Raw genomic sequence first — 4,807 nt, forward strand, 5'->3', positions numbered from 1 at the left:
GGATGTATATTGCTACCAGCAATATGGCTGTAAAGTCCCTCGGCAGGTAGAATGGCTGACACTTAATAATTATAAACTCCACCAGTGGTGAGCAGTGTTTGCAGACCACAGCAGCATCGTGGCACCAGGCATCACTGATGTAAACATAGAGTCCTCCGCCGTGAGTCTTCCCCCCCTTGACTAGTGCTCTGTCTGACCGGTAGCATGTTAGCTGGGCTAGCTGAATGGCACAGTCCGGGACGCTGTCATTAAGCCATGTTTCCACAAACACAAGGACACAACACTCACTCACAGACTTAGATGATGAGTGGAGTAGGCGGACATAATCCAGCTTGTTGTCCAGTGAGCATACGTTGGCCAGAGGGATGTACAGTAGGGATAGCCGGCCGATGAGGGCTAGCCACTAGCCTAGCCCAGACACCTCCGCGCTTGCCCCTCTTCTACTTCCACATGTTCCGCCTGTGGCGCTTCTACTGTGGGCTGGATGCAGGAGTGGGGGTCGGTGGTTGAGCAGGCCTCCGGAGCAAACCGTAGTTGCATAGCACTTCCGCGTCTGCTGGATTTATCCGTGAATATAGTTCTGCAGATGTCGAGCAGAAACTCATGGGAGTATGTGCACCTTAAGACTGATGGACGCGACAAAGACGAACAGATACACGCTGTTTTAAAACACAAAAAACACGAAAACACCGTTCTGTCGGGACGGAGAGGAGCCACTGCGTGTGTACGCGCCACCATCTTGGAAACAATTCTTATATATAATCTTATACCAGTAACTTAAACACACAATACAAATTACATGTATTAATCTAAATGCACATAAACAACGTGTTGTTTTTGTTATTTTTTTATCCAAATGAGAGTCGGAGCTTACCCATCTGTGTTCTCACTTCTTGAAGGCCAATCTTGTGGCCGATTGTTTTGAAACAATTTCAGTTGTTCGTTCAGTTTTCCGTTCATTCACTTCTTCCACGTAAGGGTGAAATGGCAGCAATATCCAGTTTAGAAATAAGATGGGTGCTCCATTAATTCTCTCCATACTGTGTATTCCACCATTACTGTTTGGCTCAGGCAATTACTAAAACCCGGGATGGAATGGGATGCCACCAGTTTTAGCAACAACCGTGGGGAGGTCACTGCGCAAGCGATATGTCCCGTCCCGTTTCGTCCCGGGTTTTAGCAACAACCCTCGGCTCACTCCGGGAGGACTGGTGCAGCTGAACTCACTTTAAAAAAATAAAATAAACACTTTCCTTTCCTTGCTTTATTTTTCTTTAATTGTTGATACTGCACCCTCTTTCAATACGGGCTTATAACCAATGCTCCTCAATAGATCAGAGGTTTCATACAAGTCTTCAGTAAAATGTGCAGAGCAGAGGAGAGAACACTTCATAGCCACCCAATGTGCCCGTGAATTTCTCGCAAAACGCATCCAAATCTTTGCAGTTTGAACATTCTTGGGCCATGAATGCAACGTAAATCCACCTTCTGTCATGTTGCTGCACCCGCCAGCAATGCATCTACGTGGCATGGTGATAAATTAGCTCAAAATGGAGGATAGGAGTTGCAGTCAGCTCTGTGTTTTAGTATAGTGGAAATGGTTATGAGACCGATAGACTACCTGTTGTGATGTTACGGACGTCAAGGTCATTCACTCAGACTGCTACCTGTATAAATCACTTTAATTGTAAAAATTACTATATTAGATGTATTGTTAGTGCTTAAAACTATTCCTGTGCCATTTTTGAGGTCTCAAGGCATTTATAAATGAAAGTAAGGCCATGGCTCTGCATATATGCTTTAAACTCCAACTGGATGGTTCGGTCTTCTGGACCGACAGCACTTCAGTGTTGAAGTATATCAATAATGAGGATAGGTGTTTTCAAACATTTGTGGCAAATAGAGTCTCAGCCATTTGAGAAGCATCCAAGCCATCACAGTGGCGACATGTCCGCACCAAAGACAATCCAGCAGATGATGCATCAAGAGAACTGAAGGTGTCCGGCTTGCTGAAGAATGACTGTTGGCTTGAAGGGCCTGCATTTCTTTGGAAGGATTAGGAGGATTGGCCCAATGTAGTGTTGGACATTTCAGTGGATTCCAACGATCCAGAGGTTAGATGTGAAGTGACCACAAATGTTATATGTATAAGTTTAATCCTGCTAACCAGCTCATTGTCTGTTTCTCTGAATGGAAGTGTCTTAAGACAGCAGTTGCCTGATTCCTCAGATTAAAGGCTATGCTGCTGTAACAAATTCGCTAATGAAAGCAAAGGCTTCTATGGCTAGCAGTCTTAGGCTACGTTTACATTAGACCGTGTCTGTCTCGTTTTCTTCGCGGATGCACTGTCCGTTTACATTAAACCACCTGGAAAAGCCGGGAAACGGGAATCCGCCAGCGTCCACATATTCAATCTAGATCGTATCTGGTCCGGTGCTGTGTAAACATTGAGATACGCGAATACGCTGTGCTGAGCTCTAGCTGGCGTCCTCATTGGACAACGTCACTGTGACATCCACCTTCCTGATTCGCTGGCGTTGGTCATGTGACGCGACTGCTGAAAAACGGCGCGGACTTCCGCCTTGTATCACCTTTCATTAAAGAGTATAAAAGTATGAAAATACTGCAAATACTGATGCAAATACTGCCCATTGTGTAGTTATGATTGTCTTTAGGCTTGCCATCCTTCCACTTGCAAGTAGTAAGTGATATGCGCTGGGATCACACACACAGCGGCTCAGTCCCGAATCGTGGCTTGTGCACTTCACTCGCGCGCTGTGTGAGCTGCGCAGGGCCGGAGTGCGCACCCTCCAGAGGGCACTCGCTGTTCAGGGCGGAGTGATTTGGAGCGCAGGATGCCTGCGGAGCCGAGCGTATCCGTGTATTGGTGTTGCTGTGTGCACGGCTAACGGTTTTAGTGTAAATGCGAATCGTTTTAAGAACGTTAATCTGATGATCCGCTGATTCGACGTAATGTAAACGTAGCCTTAAGATAACCAGTCAGAATTGTTCAACACAAGCCAAAGCTCAAAGAGTCACAGATCTTGGAGTTGCATTTTAACAGTGGATGAGCTGTTGGTTCTTGGTTCAATCCCAGGTTTCAGCATTGAGAAGTGTGGCTTCTATATGTCTCAGTCTGTGACCAGTGTGATGTTTCCCTTTTTTTTTTTTTTTTGGCCAGGGTGAAGCCAGTAATTTGGTGGTTAAAACAATTAAGTTGCACAGCTTTGGTTCTATGGTGTAATGGTTAGCACTCTGGACTCTGAATCCAGTGATCTGAGTTCAAATCTCAGTGGGACCTTTGAAGCTTTTGTTTGCAGCTTCTAAACTAGCATGCACAGACTGTCTCAAAGGAAGGCTCCTTTTGGTCAAGCCAACTTTTATGTCCCAAACCCTTTGTGACCGTCACCATGGAACAACTTCTTTTCAAGATGGTATTGGGCCAGTTCTGCAATTTTGAATCAGGGCTTTATTGCAGTATCATTGCAGTGTCGATGGTACTGGCCACTACACTGAAAAAAATAAATCTGAGGAGAAGTAAATTTAACATAATTTGAATTTGTGATATTAACAATAAAAATTCAAGTTTGTCTGTTTACACAAATATATCTAGTTTTGAATCAATTTTTGTTTGTTAGGAACAAAAATAATTTTTCTCAACAAGAATAATTAAGTTATGCAAGCCAATCTTCTTATGTTCACAATCTCAACAAAACAAACCTTGTTATCTTTCCTCTTTTCCATTCAACACCAAACACTATGAGGTATATGCGCCCCAAGTGCATCGTAGGAACATTTTGCAGCAACAAGTCTGGTCCAAACCAGTCTGAACCAGGTCTGAGCTGAGCGCCTTTGACATTTAACATTAAATATCAGTAAGGTAAGAAAAATGTTTTTCTTTCTTTTTTTTTGCTTATTGTTGTCGAAAACCAGAATTAATCAGACACTGTTCATGTTAACTGAAGTTACCGTAATGTGTTAAGAGCCTTGTAAAGGAATTAAGTTACACGACTTATAAGCTAACAACTTAATGGCGCCAAATCTGTAACATTAGCTAGACCCTACCAACCTTCGGTCAGCCTGTGGCTAGCGTCGGTCTGTAAGCATTATTGCTGGCAATTTTTCTGCGGGGTATCCTGCCCCATTTTAAGTTGAGATGGTCACCTTGCCAAGGCCTTAATGCTTAATGTTATTTGAATGGTAGGTATAAATAAAGTCGATCATTTAAGTGGCCTGCTCGACCGTTACTGTTGAATGGCTGGGCTGGTCCTCACAATTATAGCTGATTCTGTGCAAATGTAAAACACACACATGCTGCAAGTTTAATGCCATCCACACAGCTTCTTTACTTAACCGACAACACAGAGTTATAAAGAATCGCAGCAAGATTAAAATCTCATCTCATTCTCTCTAGCCGCTTTATCCTGTTCTACAGGGTCGCAGGCGAGCTGGAGCCTATCCCAGCTGACTACAGGCAAAAGGCAGGGTACACCCTGGACAAGTCGCCAGGTCATCACAGGGCTGAAACATAGACACAGACAACCATTCACATTCACACCTACAGTCAATTTAGAGTCACCAGTTAACCTAACCTGCATGTCTTTGGACTGTGGGGGAAACCGGAGCACCTGGAGGAAACCCACGCAGACAACATGCAAACTCCGCACAGAAAGGCCCTCGCCAGCCACGGGGCTCGAACCCGGACCTTCTTGCTGTGAGGCGACAGCGCTAACCACTACACCACCATGCCACCCAGAATTAAAATCAAATGTCCCATTTTTATTTTGCTGTACATACGTATATGGGT

At 44.4% G+C, this 4,807-nt stretch overlaps 1 non-coding gene across 1 annotated transcript; it reads left to right on the top strand.

The window, feature by feature from the left end:
• The first annotated feature begins 3,229 nt into the window (after positions 1 to 3,229).
• Positions 3,230 to 3,301, top strand: trnaq-cug (transfer RNA glutamine (anticodon CUG)). Its single transcript has one exon. It is a non-coding gene; the product is annotated as a tRNA-Gln (tRNA).
• The last annotated feature ends 1,506 nt before the right edge of the window (positions 3,302 to 4,807 follow it).

The sequence above is a fragment of the Neoarius graeffei genome, chromosome 16, assembly GCF_027579695.1.
Source record: "Neoarius graeffei isolate fNeoGra1 chromosome 16, fNeoGra1.pri, whole genome shotgun sequence".
In the NCBI taxonomy this organism is placed as follows: Eukaryota; Metazoa; Chordata; class Actinopteri; order Siluriformes; family Ariidae; genus Neoarius; species Neoarius graeffei.